Raw genomic sequence first — 15,821 nt, forward strand, 5'->3', positions numbered from 1 at the left:
TGTTATAGGAGTTTCCTAGGAATGTTGTTTTTAAAGTTCGTTTGCCTTGGCATCGGCTTCTTTAAAAGAAGATATCAATTAAGCCCTTCTACCTGTTAATTTTCACCTCCTTTTAAACCAGTATGAGAAAACCATTAAGTATCCCAAAATTACATTAAAAAATGCTATTACATCTAGCACATCGATGTTATCGAACTGATTAAAATTCGCATACAAATTGAAAGTTTAAATACGATAAATTAATATTTTTAATTGCAACAAAATATCGAAATAGAACAAAGTTTATAGGAGAAATTCATAAAAAAAAAACTAATGTTTATGTTTAGTTTATATATTTAAAATCTTTTGTGCATTTATATAGATTTAATCGAATATTAACAAAATGAGACAATTTAGTATCTGGTTTATTTGGAAAATTTACAATTCATTTCAACTTCCTCCTAGAATAAACTGTTTGCGTTTGGAGCTTTGCTAATTAAAGTCTAATGTTCTGCTTGATGCGAGTCTGATTTCAAGATAATTTGTGGCATAATTGCGAGCTCTTGTAGTATGTTTCTTTCTGTTTCACGCATATCACGAAAACGTGTTAACTCCTGCCTAAACAATAGTGTTTATGCAGTTGCTTATCGTTATATGTTATCTGAAGCATGTATAATCAGTGTTTTTAGGTAAAATTTCTAAATTGTTGCGATACGACTTCCTTTCCTTGTTGTTTCCTATACGAAGTGGTCGAAGAAACTAGAAATGAAGAATAAAAACAAGATATGCGAGCGCAGAAATGTTAACATTCTTAGTAAATATCCGATTTCAAGCTTCACCAAGTGCCAAAAATCCATCAACAATATTTGATTAATGATGTGCGTACCTTTAAACTCTCTACTAAGATGTTGAATATCGTAAGCTCTAGCTCGGGGGGGGGGAAGTCATTAAGTTGTAATAAACATCAACTCGTTATTTAACATTAAGAAGACTATTCAGCTTGAGTGTGAAAAGAAAAGTTGATAATTTCAGAAGCATTAAATCAAGAATGTAAATGTTAAAGAATTTCCATAAAATAATGTCCTTCCAAACATTTCTCGCAGACAAGGCCGCGGTTGAATGCTACAGAAACGGTTCGGGATGGCACTTAAGCTGGTCTGAACTCGTCAGTTTTGTACTGCTTTGGTAAGTGTTGCATTGGGTTTCATTTTGCAAAAATAACGAATTCTACTGACAATAAATACTTTAGAATAAAATTGTTACTTATTAGTTCTTTTCACTTACTTCCGCTGTCGAACTTTCATTGATATTTTTAATAACTGAATTAATAAAACACTGAAATTATATTAATTCAGTATTTTAATTAATGAATCTTTAATTAACATTGATATTTATAACTGAATAGTGAATTTTAACTGAGTCATAAAATCCCAAGCATTTTCAATAATACATGCTTTGGTAAGTGCATGTAAAACAAAAAAATAATAATAATAAATTATTCAAAAGCTGTATCTTTGTTTTGAAAATCTAGTAGGTATTCCATTTCCATATAGCCGCAAATACCCATATAAACAGAAAGTTCGAAGCATTCCGCTGAAGATAAGCAGCCGTACTTTCATAAAAGCAGTTAGCTCTAGTAAGAGAATTGTAAATTTTTTCACATTTTTTAATGAACTATGCAGTGTTAAGAAGTATATTATCGCAAATGTTGTTCTCATTTTCATACGTAAGTAAAGTGAACTTTTCAAAGTTTCTAAAGGTGCTACTAGATTTGTATGGAATTGGAAATATTACAGTCGAATTAGTATAAGTGTGTGGGGCACAGAAACAGCATCATAGACAACAGTGGTAGTGTCCCGACACATTAATTAGCTGGGAACCCGACCCCTTCAGGGACCCCCTCCAACTCGCAGTTTATTCGTAATTTTGTAAATGGTTACCAGAGGTTTATGGAGTTACGCACGGGTTTCAATTATACATATGTGGAAGATATGGTTCTGCACAATATTATAAAGGTTAGAATTTATATGCCGTCATTTTGATTACTCGTTACTTTTTAGTTCAAAGGGGCAATTTGCCCAGAAGGACTACTAATTTCGTTTTGGCATTTTGCGTCGATTCACTACAAGCGTTGTTTCACTTTTCAAATTGTCGCCACCAAATATTATCGCTCTGTGTTAGAAATTAAGTAATGAAGAATCTGCAGAACTGTATGTATGTTTCTCTCATTGTGATAAAACAACGGTACCTAGAGCCGTCAGATTTTGAATAACTTAATTCTCCAGCGAATATGAGCATCTGGAAGCCCAAATATGAAATTTGGAGTTTCTTTTTATTATCGATTTCATATTTTGTGAAACTTTAACGAATTTTTATTAAAAAACTCAAGAATTTCAAAACTAACAATGGCAACGTTGTACAGAAAAAACATTTTTATCTCCAGCGCCCGAAAATGTGTATCGGAAATTTTAAAGATATGCTCACTTTAAAATTATTTTGCGATATTGCTCTTGAACTGAATTTTATGGTTTAAGTGCGAAGAAATGATATTTAGTAAATAAAGGTAACACATAAAATGTTTAAAAAAAGGCCCCTTTGGACGTAATTTAAAATCTTAAACCTTTCAGATTTTCTTTTTTTATTGGTTTAAAGCTGTGCATTCACCCCCCTTTTTTCCCTTTTTTTATTTATTTATAAGCTTCAGTGCGCTCTTGGGACTAAAATTAATTATGCGTATCGCGTTATGAAATATAGTAAGTAATAAAGCCTAATAGCAATTATCTTTGTTAAGTTTGTTTTCCAGCATTTTCGGAGTCTTAGGCGATGGCGCCGAAAAAACCTCGAAGGCAGTGGCATAATCACAGATAACCAAAACCAAAAAACATTCTTGAATATTAAAATAATTTAACCAGACTGTGAAACTAATACATAGTTCTTTTTTCTTTTTATTTCTTTTTAAGAAACAAGCATTTTCAAATATTCTTTGCTCTTGAGGGTCTCGGGAGATATTTTATGCTTTCTTTTTTGATTCTTAATGTCTTATTGTAAGAAAATCTTTCTAGTGAAGCCAATGGGAAATATACCCCGCTAAGATGAATTGATTGCGTCGGAAAAGATCTTAATATTTTAAAGGTTAAAAACTGGAAAACAGTTGCGAAAAGTAGAGATGCCTGGAGATGATTTCTGGAGAAGGCAAGAGCCCACCCAGGGCTTTCGAGCCATTGAGGAAGAAGAAGAATAAATTCCTTTACCTTAACAGACGGTAAAAAATTACATGCATATGCATACAGCACTTTAAAAAAATCCTCTTTTTATATGTACATGCAGCATTGTTTTTCTGAAATTAATCTCTTATATACTTTGAGCAGTATATTCTATTTGATTTAATTGCTACTTTTACGAAACTTCATTCCTCAGTTTACGTTAAATTTTGTTACAGAAGATAATCAGTCTTCAGTTTTCATTTCTTAAATATAAGATTTTTTTATGTGCATGTAATTCTCATGTTTCTTAAAATTTTTTGTCCATTTCCATTCTTAAGACATGTCATGGTCTTTGCAGCACTTTTTGGCTGAATGTAGTCAAAAAGCTGTAGTAACTAAGTTTTGGCAAAACTAGAAAGCAAAGTATGCCTTTTCCTAACCTGGATATTAATTTATCTTGTATTCCTTGATAATGAAAGCTTATAATTTATACCTTTTCATTAATTTTTACACTTCAGATATGTCAGATGGAAAAAAAATGTTTGATCAATATTTCCACTTTGAGCTGAAACAGCGAGTTTAATGCCACGTTATGAATAAGTATGAAAGTAATTTTTAAGCATGGAAATGCCTCGAACATTGAAATCTCTCTATAAGAATCTACTGTAAGTGAATGGTCGGTTGAAAGCGTAAGCAGAAGGAGGACGCAGTTTTACTATTGAACAGTTGTTCTGTAGGGGAAGGGAGGATAACTATCAAAAATATAACTGAATTGATCGAATATGTTATTCCGTGCTCATAGAAAAAAAAAAAAAAAAAAAGAGAGAGAAACAGACCAAACATGAGGACCCGCCTAGGGAAGAAGAAAGTTAATTCGCCTACGCCCTGACTTTTTTTTTCCTTCCCTAACAACTAGCTCCACACCCTCTTTTGCTGTTAAATTATTCAACGTTTTGCCTTCAAGTATTTATCATTAATTGTAAAGCAATGGAAGATTTATTAATTAACATTTATGAGGTAGTCATACAAATAAATTTTGCCGTTCAATGCATTTTTATTAAAAGCATTTATATGCAGGATAACCTTTATTTGTAAACTTGAATTATAAAAACGTGTGTTTCATAAAATAATCCTTAGACCTGAGTACACAAATTTAGGTTTTCTTAAGAATGTGTGGGTGTCCGTCACTAGTGCATTTCTCGTGGCTATTTTTTTCCAGCGCTAAGTCCTTTTCTTTGTTATTACCCGTATTTATAATAGATCTTTATTTGTTGACTCACTTTAGTGAATGATAACTAGCCGTTTATTTTAGGCTAAAGTTCACACCAGTTTAAACACCAAGATTTGAAATTTGGCAAATAAACGCAAAAAATATTGCGATAGTTAAAATCCACTGTGCTCAGTGTGATCATCATTAATTGCTCAAGTAATTTCAGGAAGGAAGCTAAACCTTCTTATCGCTCAACTTTAAGCAGGCTCTGATATTATTTTCAGCAAAAATCTGGTCGGTGCAACTTTTAACGTTACAATAGAATCATTTTTGTCACTGTTACGTAACATTACCAGAGCATTTATCATCCCCGCGACATGACAAATTCTTAGTTCTCGGAGAGAAGTTAAGATTTTGTTTCTTTTCAGGTAATCTTATATTTCGAAAGTGCGAATCATGCTAATCCTCATTCTAGAAGTCATCAAATTTATTGTAGATGTGAATTCATCTGCTGTATCTGTCTTTGTTTCAAGCTATTGAATGTCTCCGTTTGAATTCTCTTCTTTTCTGTAGTTAACTTTTCAAAGTCTTTGATTAGAGCTAGTATTCCGTTTAAAGTAATAGTAGTATTCTTGAACTTTTTGCATCGCTTCCAGTTTTTCCAATTCTCTAAAAATTATGCATTTTTACTGTCCAAGTGATAGTGGTATCCTATTAAAATGCTTCTCTCCACTTTATATTTATTACATTGGTCCCCAAAATCTTTAATGATTAAAAAATCATTCTTATTTAAACTAAGTATTGAAGCAATGTATAACATACAAAACAAAAACACTCTAAAAAATGAACAATACTTCTTGATTTTGCCGAATAAAACTATCATCTGAAATCTGAGTAGTATTGTATATATCGAATAAATAATTATGAAGTATTCAGTGAAATTTTTTTTTAAGAGAGTTAAGTAAAATTTTCAGAATGGTTTTGGTTTTAAATATTTTAATTAGGTTTTAATTTAATAAGTAACTGCTCATTTTCCATATTATGCCATTATGCTTACATAACCTATCTTACAGCAAACATTTTATCTTTCGTAACAAATATTTGAAATTTAAGTGGCTAGTCGGTAAGTATTGAGAATAAATTTGAGAAAGAAGGAAATGGTTTTATTTTAGTTTATACTACTGTACATGTCATTTTTAGCGAATGATTACTTAGTTATTTATTAAAGCGGTAGAGAACTCGAGATTTTTAAGAGAAATGTTAACTACGTTAAAGCACAATGCTTTTTTTAAAAAAAAGCTTAAACAGGTCGCTTAAAAGTGAAGTACTTCCGACTAATTAACATACCAAATAGTGTTTTGTTCTGTAATTTTAAAAATTCGACACTTATTATAGAAATAATAATTACCATTAATATTAAATGCATTGATATTGTCTTACCCGTTAAGTTCCTCAATGAAATATAATTTTTACCGCTTCCCATATTCCCTTTCTCTTCACATTAATACGATCATGCAATTTAAACTCTTTTCTTGCAGTAGTATCTTAACCTTGCCCAGAAATTTAAAAAAAAAAAAAAAAATATCGAAATCTGCGTTCCACGCAGGTATGTGAAGCGTAAGATGAAAAAAAAAAAAACAGTGTAGAAGATTATGTCACATGACAATGCTGCTTACACCTTGAGCGCTTTGCTTTTGTAGTGGAACGGTTCAGGAACTGTTGCTCTTCTGTTAACGTCTTAATTTAACCACGTGGATTCAAGCGAAGTAATTTCTGTCAGGAAACTGAGTTCTAGTTGTATTCTAAAAGTTTCCACGTGTAAAGCTGCTTAATGAGGCTTTACGATGTAATTGAAGTGCCATTGCACTTTCAGTTGTCTGAATGTGTGAAGTGTTTTCAGGACGCCGCCTATACTTCAGTGTAAAAAACTAATAACAGCCCTAGGAAGTTATCTTTCCTTTTGGGAAATATTGAAAACAGATATCGCAACATATAGCTAGCTAGCTTTCGTTTTTCAAATGATTTGATTAATTTTCATTACTTAAGATTTGAAGTAATGTACTTATTCTGTCATGCTTGAATGATGTAAAAACAAATCATCTGTATCCTTCGAACTTCGATATTAGTAATACGTCGCCTTTCTGAACATATATCCTAATGAAGTTTGAGGTGTCGGAAATATTTATTTTCATGCTTTAAATAGGTTAATTAATAGAATTAGTTACTCTAAGCCTATTTTAATTTATATGTCTTGTTTAATCGTAAGGGGAAAGAGTGAGTTCCCCACTCTGATTATTGTGAAATTGTTTGTCATCTTACCAGCTGAAACGACTTATGAGAATGCTAGATGTAAATCTTCTTTCCGAATCTCCCCCTTTCCCCTAAGTATCAAAATAATCTAAAGAGAGCTTGTGTTACAAAGTTATGCTGGGACGTCCATTTCCTATTCAATCACTGAAGATCTGGTCTTGAAAATAAAACTAACAGCACACTGAAAATTAAATTTTGATTGAAGCATAATGTCAGAAATTGGTACCGGCCTTTTTGTGAAACAGTGTATTTTGATATCTGTGGTATATTATATGATATATTATACGGCATGCAAGAATGAATTTAAGCGCCGTGAAAACCTAAATAAACCTGAGGCCCCTGAAGAATTATTTCATGCAGATTTTGTGTAAGATGGTGTAATTAGTTTGCTAATTTATTACGACGAAGAACTCTTTGGGCCTTGGTGTATGGATTCTTTAACCTAAATCTTTGCCTAAGGAAACCTAACTGTTATTTCATATATGGCAAAAATACAATAACACCCAATTAATCAACATTTTCCGCCTGTGGAACAGGAAAATGGAATGCAGTCCTAGTTCTAGAATGTATTAGGACATTTTAAGCTTCAGCTTTGAAATGATGAAATGCAATTTAAAGAATGAGGACACGATAATATTTTAATGCAAAAGTCTAAATCATGACTAACGCAGATGTAATCTAAAGAGTAATGGTAAGGCAGTCTTCAGAGATTATTTAAATTTTTTTGTCCCAGATTTAAACTTATATTTCATCAAGATATTTTCCGAAAATCTGTGTATTGGCTTTAGTTTGCAGTTTAATTTGCTATGGCATTATGTAGTCTAGGACACGAAAATGTAAAACTGAACCATTATGAACACCCATATCTGGACATCTTGAACCCTTTAGGGGCTAAAGCATCGCCCGTCTAATTATTTGCTAGTCAAGTAATTTGCGGGAAGATTCTGCGAATTCAATTATCTGCAAGTCAAAATTCGTAATAAATTTTTAAATGGTAAAAAGAGTACTGCATCCTTATTATTTCACTACACAAAACGAAAAGCCCGAATATTCTGTTAATAGTCAAACCTAGATGCTTGACTTTATTAAGAAAACCTCTGCATTAAAATAAAAATCTTCCTTACTCAATTATAAAACCATCTGTAGTTTAATCTTTTCTTTGAAATGCCATCATCTGAAGTGCAGAAAAATTAGCAAGGTGTGTAAGAAAAAAAAGTTAGAATATGGATCTTTGAAAAATAAGAAAAACTTTTTTTCCCTCTTGAGCCATTCGCGACAGGCAAAGGGAAGTGCAGTGAAAAATCACATCGTAATCACGTCTTATCTACGAAGTTCCATGAATAATGATTACTGAGGAACAGCTCCTGAAACTCTGAGGGAATGATAAAAAGACTTTTTTGCTGGTACGATATTCGGATTCTCGTATCGATTAATGAAATGGTTCTTTTCTAAGAATATCTTGAAAACTTAGCAATAGCTGCAATTTAACATTTAGAGGACCGAAAAATCATCTTTCAGCTTTACTAAATGCAAGATTTTTAAATTTGGAACATATTACATTACATTATGAGAGCAGCACTCTCGAAATGTGTTGGTGAGAAGTAGCATCATACATGTTTTGCTCATTATTCATATGTCTTTGAAGAGGTTAAAAATTAAGAACTTGACAAATGACTTTCGACAAATGCATTAGTCGTGATATAGTTTTTTCTTTCACCAGTCACGCGCTAGTCACTTTTTCGTAATTGGAGCAAAAGTGCTCATATTTATGCGAAATTTTTAACTGCGTATTGATTAATTTGTTCGAATCTGCTATTGCATTTTTAAATCATGTAATCGAAAGACACCAGCCAATTGCATTTTCTGTTAACATGTATCCTAGTTACATTAGTTTAAGAATTCAGATGTGCCTGTTGACATAGAGTAGATAAATAATAATTGGAATTAATATAAAAATTTGTTAAAATATGCAATTAAAAAGAGAAAAACTTGATGCGCAAAAGTTAAATGTGTATTAGGGGAATTTTTCCATCGATGGGAGTTTTCTTTTTATTTTTGTTTTGAACCTTTCATCTGTTAAGAAATGCATATTTATTTAGAACTAGAGTAAGCCCCCCCCCAACGGGCTGTGTGTAATTTTGAAGTCAAGTTTGTGGAAAGTATCATTAAATAAAAAATCTTCTATTCACTTGAAATTTTTGTATTTTTGTCCTACCTATTGAAATGTAAGAATTATGTTTAATGAGGTAGTACTCCTGTTATCAATTTCGTCGCTCTTATGCATGGACAAGATAAAATTTTAAAAACTGTAGTACATATTTTACGTGCATCGCAGTTTTTAAACATTACGTATAAGCAACGCATTTATGAGATGGGTTTCATTCATTCAGTATTCCCGCATGGCTCTGTTTTATTTCCTTTTTGGATAACTTAAGCTTTATCTCTATCTCATATTTATATCTCTGTATTTCTATTTATTTATTTATTTTTGTAGGTAACAGGTACAACTTAGTCTAAATAACTTTCAGTTTAATTTCTGTTTTTCTTTTTTTTCCTAGTTTTACATTCCATATTTTCCGTCCGTAATTCACTAAAACTATAAGATATTTGTGAATATCTGCTAGAATAACGTTTAACAAAAATTTTCTTAACTTAAGTGACGTTATGTTCTTAATTTTATGGAAATTCAGAAAAGAGAAAAAAACTTATCAGACAAATTCGATTGTTTAGATAGCATTCGTAGCTGTTGTATCCCATCAGATTAAAATACTTTTTCCGCAACCTGAAGCATCCCAGATATTGCGTCTACTTTCGTCTTCCATGCGTATGTGAAATCAGTGATGCACGTTGCTTATTAAGCTGATGGATGTGTAAGAACCGATTTCATAAATTTTATTGATGAAAGAGCAACTGTGAAAAGGAGTTTCCAGATAATATTTTGGATGATTAAGTTTTCTCTTTCCCTTTCTAATAATGTAATTTATTTTTAATTCGAATGCAATTTTATCAACGTAATTTTTATTACATAGTAATTAATATTACTCTATTTTCTTGCACAAATTTAATTGTTTATTTTCGTTAAATGTTTTTCATTCTGCACTGCTGTTAAACTCAGCCACTTTCCGTATCAGCTATGAGACTTTCAACCAGTTGATCCGTTTGGATATAAAAAGAAAACAAAAATCGAATTTTTGTTTTATAAGTAGGTATTAAATGTGAAAAGAAATTTCATTAAGCTTTCTAAATTTTCTCAATTGAATAAAGTACTCAATAATAATAATAAAAAAAAAACTTTTTTTAAAGGCTTAAAAATTTACTGTATATTTTTACAGATAGCTGTCATATCCATCCCGTTAGATAATTAATTCTGCTATAGCAATGGTGGAAAAGGAAACGAGGAAAAAACTACAAGGTAAATTAATCCATGTCCCTTTATTATCATATATTTTACTATATCATGTTGCAGTTTTGTTCTTTTTATTATTTCGACTTCAATCTGTAATTTCCTTTAGCAGTGGCAGTGATAATTGCCTGTAAAAGAATACTATAGTATCAAAAATGCTTTCATTTAAATTTTAACTACTATGTGTTTGTATATATTTATAAAATTCTGCCATTTGTAACTAAACATATTTTAGCTTAAAGGATTTGAAAAAGTTGATGCCTAATTTTGTCATTTTTAACAAATTGGAATAATTTTTATTTATTGAAAGGAAGCCAATTTGTTGTTCGATACCGTTATTATGAGTCGCGTAATGTACTAATGATTTCGTTATGGCTTCGACTCATGGTAAAGGAAACGGTTGGCTGTGTGATCTGTTTTTATAGTTTTTATGCATTTATATAGTGATTATGAAATTCCCCTAGTTAGTCCTCCATGAAGACATGCCTTCCTGGGCAGATAGCTTCTGATTTATGCTTGTTTACAGCCTCTGAATGATGATAAATGAACCTAATCTATAATCATCGCACGTACTCACGGCTAATTTGCTTGCGAGCTATGGCAAAAAAATCTTCTACGTTCTTTAACAGTTGTTGAATTCGATTTATATCGATGATTGAAAGTCTTGAGTTCTCTCTTACTATATACGGGTACACTTTATTTAAGCAAAAAAACTGAGCATAAAGATTTCACTACGCATTTTAATCAATGGCCATGTTTTTTCTCCCAGTTACTTAATAAAAATCTTGGCGCTTTATTTTATCTTTTTTGATATTAAAATAAAATATTATTTTATAACTGTGTTAACTAAAGCAAAATATAATTTTATAAATGAAGACCTGATTACCAGTTTCAGGAATTTCTCTTTTTCCAGTTGAAATTTATTGAGAAAAGTAGCAGGGAAAAAAAAAATATTCACCAGAAAATATCGATGACATCCATAATAGCCAAACTGAAACAGAAGTACGCAAAATTAGGCAAAGAAGTACGCTTACTTTTGCGTAGATTTTAAATAAAACTCTATCGATTTCGAGGGCGATCTGAAACTGGTTGCTCTCCTTCAGGAGGGAAATTGCCGTTCTTGCAAAAAAAAAAAAAAAAAAAAAAAAAATTTGCCTCTGAAGAGCGTTTGATCGCCTCCCCCCCCCCCCCAATGTTGATAGAGTTTTATTCAAAATCTGCTCCAAACTAAGTTTGCTTTTTTGCCTAATCCATAAAAGTGTTTTGATTTTGTATAGATGTAGTATTTTGTCGTAGTTAAAAGTGAAGATGTTTTATTTATTTTCTTTTTCTTTCTATATTTTTTCGCGCAGTTGTTCTTTACTTTAGTCATGTGCGCTTGCTGTCAATTACGGATAAGTTCAAAAATTATATTCTCTCTCTCTTTGAGCATGTGAGTGTGTTGTTTAGAGAGAGTAAGTTCTCTTTTTGTATATTCCCCCCTCTTCTGTTCACTCATTTTCCTATCCATCACTTTGACAAGGGAGACGTCTGAATTAACATACTCTAAGAATATTACTGCTAGGTAATGATGTGATTGAAATTTAGTTCAGTGTACTCTCTAAGATTTACAACAGAAGGACATTGAAATTGTTCAGTCTGCTCACTAGAATTTACAAATTCAAGTTAATAAATTTCTTCCCGCAACAGTCTCATTCTTTCATAAAAACTATGAGCTATGTCGCGTAAGCAGATCTAAATTTACAAATTTTAAAGCTGCTCAACAGTTTTTTTTTTTTTTTTTTAATAATCTTTATTTCGAATCCATGACTTAAGTATAGAATCCTATATGTAATATTTATTACTTTCTGAGAGAAAACTTTTTTTGTGGCCTTAATAGTCCACCAACCTTGTCATTGATCGATTTTTATATAAAAACAATTAGACCAAAGAAAGCTTGACAGCCCAGTTACCTGTGATCCACAGGAAACAAGTAATACCGTTTCACCCTGAAAACCTTTGTTCCTGTTGAACAGAGCAGTAACTTATAATCTTTAGATATGCCGATACGGGTATAAAACCGAATATAAACGCTCTAGAAACGTCAATTGTTATGCCATCCGTCAACTCAGTATTGGGTGATTTTTTTTATGCTGATTACATTTGTCTAGGCTTTGCTTGTCAAGGTTCGATTATTTTTCTGTCGAATCGAAATTTGACTACAAAAGTGTCGCTTTGGTGAGCTTAGCGAACTGTTAAATTTGAAGCACTATCTCAATCAGAGTAGAAGAAATAGTTTTGTGGTTCAGGTTAATATGGATATTTGCATTAGCCTGGAGGCCGTGATTCACTTTTATGAATACCAACTGTTTCTGGATTCTTCTTCTGGTGTTGCAATTCGGGAAAGTCAGTTTTACTTGCCACATCCAGTGGTTTCTACTGCATATCTGTCTTTTTTAACATGGTTGTATTTCGGTAAAGGGTAATTTGTACTCCCTCCACTTTGTATTTCCTTCTGCCTTCTTAATGCAAATAAAAGTCTTGGATTGCGCTTATTTATTCGTGGATATTACAAATAAAAAATAAGAAAACTATAAATGATGTGTAACGCAACAGCAGGCACTAAGCTTTATAATGGGTAGAAAATTCCCACATTTAAGACTGCAGCGTGAGATTTCTTCCTGCATTAATCGTCAACTGCTATTTTGTTTCAGGTTTCTTCATACTTGGAATTCTTCTTCCTTAAGCACGCAAAGACTTAAATATTGGAGCGAATGCCAAAGAAAGAAATATTTCTTGGGTTGCCAATTAGTAATCCAACAATTTTGGGCAAGGATTTCATATTTAAATACGCATTTCTTTCGTGCACCGTGTAGTATTTTAGTAATTTTAGAGATACACTAGTAATCGAGTGGCAAAAAGTGTGAAACACTAGTAGCTTCGTCTTCTAGCGAAACAACTTGGCTGCATATTGCGCTGATATGTTTTTCTACATATACCGTCGTGAACATGAACCAGTTTTCATTGAATGATCAATCACTGTCACTATAGTTTTTTATTATAAGAATTCAAATTATTTGGTTGATCTGGCCAGTAATTAGAATTCACTCAAAATGTTGCTCATTTTTTATCCTTCCTTTAGAGAAATAGTCAATGCTATGTGAGAAATCATTTATAATTTGTGTAGTTTATCTTCCCACCCCTCTGCCCTCGCACTTTGTTGCTGATAGATCCAAGTAAAAATGAGTAAAACTTTTGTATATGATCAAAAAGAAGAAAGGAACAAAGTGTTTTTGCAACCACTTATCACATCTAAAAGCCATAAAAGCAAATTTAAGTAAGTTTGAAAAGAAAATTCGCCAAGAAAATATTAAGTTGGTAAAATATTGAGCTTTCTCGCCGCTCATATTTAAAATAGTGGAAAAAAAAATTTATTCTCATTGCTGTAAAATCATTTTCACAAATTACGCTTTAAAAATTGCATAATCAGTCCCTTTTGCAAGTTACACTTTAACTACTGCATTAAATATGTAGCAGGTAAGAATTATGCCCTTTTTGCAAATTACACTTAATAAAAGCATTATTACTAAAAAAATACGTTACCTCAAATAAATGTATTCTTTTTTACAAATTATGTTACATATAACGAAAATTCCTACATATCTTTACATTACGCCGAGAACGAAACTCTTATATTTAAGGAATTATTTGTATATTGGGTTATTGCCCTGCCAATCCGTGAGTCAATGATACAACTGAGCACCCATAACTTACCCGCATGACTTCCAGGTGACCTGAAAAGGGTTTTGCATATCATTTTAATTTTCTTCCATGTGTAACGTGAGTACGTTCAGCCTTTCCTTAGGAAGTCCTCCAAGAAACATGTTTTCCCTTCAAGACCTTTGCAGCAATAATGTGCCAGTTGATCTTAAATGGACAGAGGACTGCATGCTTCAGAAGCCATTAAAAAGAGTTTCCATAATCAGGGGAATTAAAGGATTAACGCTGGTAGTATTAAGCAATAAATTTATAGGTAAGAAGCATGAAAATTTTCCTTAAATGTAGACGGTTTTTAAGTTCGAGGCATTTAACTTATTATCAGCTCGGAGAAAATGTATTTGCAAGTGTAAAATTAGAGGACCTTAACTAAATATACTACATGAATATTCGTCCCCTGGTGCATGCATTTCAAATGTGTTAATCTGCGGATGTAAATCTTCGCAAATACGGTAATTATTTTAACTTGTGCAAATTCTGAATGAAAAAATTTTAAATATAGAATGAGTAATTTAATCTTTAAAGCTGCTTTAGGAAGACTCTCTCTGACCGGTCATTCATATCGTAACGGTTCATTGATTGTTGTGTTGAGAAATCGGTTTGAGTTTATGTGGTGCATGCCAACTGAATCCGCGCTTTAACTTTAATAAGTCACACATAACAGTCATAATGTTCATATAACCATTAATAAAAGTCTTAACAGGGTAGTTAATCTTCAAAAAATGCTATGTTTCTGTAAATATTTTGTGCATTATATACTGTATTCAATTATTTTGTCTCATTTTCCAATGATTCACTGTTGGCTCCGCTTAAAATTTAATTGAATCATGTAGACACTATTTTGCATTTGTGATTATTTAAACTCTAGAAGAAAATAGTCCCTGAATACTTGTAGAAAGTTTCAGTATTTTGCCATTATGTTTTAAAATACAGTACAATAAAATTTTTCCATCTCTCCTACTTCTCCAGGAAAATGTTACTACTAGAAGACTTGTCGGCATCCTTTTGATAGTTTAAACGCCTAAAGATGGCGTTTAATCGCTAATTTGCATTTGAACTTCTGGGCAATTTGCCCAGAAGGACTATTAATTTCGTTTTGGCTTTTTGCGTTGATTCACTATAAACGTTGGATCACTTTTCAAATTGTTGCCACCAAATATTATTGCTAAGCGCTATATATATTTAAAGAAATTAAATAATGAAGAATCTGCGTAAATGTATGTATGTTACTCGCATTGTGATAAAACAATGGTACCAAGAGCCATCAAATTTTGAATAACGTAATCTTCCACCGAATATGGGCATCTGGAAGCCCTAATATGGAATTTGAAATTTTTTTTATTATCTATTTCATATTTTCTAACACTTTAAAGAATTTATGATTAGCAAACTCAACGATTTCAAATCGACCAGTAGCAACATTGTACGAAAAAATAGTTATCTCCAGCGCGCGAGACTGTGTATCGGAAATTCTAAAAATAGTCTCATTTTAAAGTTATTTTGCGGTATTGCTGTTGAACTGAATTTTATGGTTTAATTGCGAAGAACATGATATTTAATAACTAAAGGTAAAGTGCAAAATATTAAAAAAAACGCCCATTTTTGGCGTAATGTAAAATCTGAAAGCTTTCAAATTTTTTTTATTAATTTTTTAGGGGAGTAAATATTTGATGCCTATATATAAATTACTCAGCAAAAGTTCAAACAGAATTGTAATTTCTGTTTGAAATATATTCAGGATATTTTTATGCAGTATAAAAAATGTAGGGGGAAAAATGAAAGAGAAATAGAATTTTGTTGTATTTTTAATTATATACAGTTATAAACATTTTTCGAACTATGTAGGCAATTTAAAATATTTTTATCATTTTAATTGCTAGATTAGGAACTATTTGCCGCTTGGAAATAAAATCCAGTAGGAATCCGAATTCAAAAAAAGTTATCGAAAATATTAGGTAAG

General features: G+C 31.6%; 1 protein-coding gene and 1 long non-coding RNA gene across 6 annotated transcripts in view; one reads left to right on the top strand and one right to left on the bottom strand.

Moving 5' to 3' along the window:
- Positions 1 to 15,821, bottom strand: part of LOC118191159 (uncharacterized) — an 80,792-nt gene that overhangs the window by 33,426 nt on the left and 31,545 nt on the right. The window lies entirely within an intron of this gene.
- LOC118195463 (uncharacterized) overlaps positions 1 to 15,821 on the top strand; it is a 189,133-nt gene that overhangs the window by 3,820 nt on the left and 169,492 nt on the right. For 2 of the 5 annotated variants that reach the window (XM_085807143.1, XM_085807147.1), the window contains exons 2-3: positions 10,035 to 10,114; positions 15,742 to 15,816. The exons of 1 other annotated variant lie outside the window; for it this stretch is intronic. The gene's annotated coding sequence lies outside the window, so the exon portion shown is untranslated. The remainder of the gene's footprint in view (positions 1 to 10,034; positions 10,115 to 15,741; positions 15,817 to 15,821) is intronic. 2 more of the 5 variants (XM_085807144.1, XM_085807145.1) reach the window with 2 other exon arrangements.

This window comes from Stegodyphus dumicola, chromosome X1 (genome assembly GCF_044657685.1).
Source record: "Stegodyphus dumicola isolate Sdum_Otavi_A_Nest chromosome X1, ASM4465768v1".
Lineage (NCBI taxonomy): Eukaryota > Metazoa > Arthropoda > Arachnida > Araneae > Eresidae > Stegodyphus > Stegodyphus dumicola.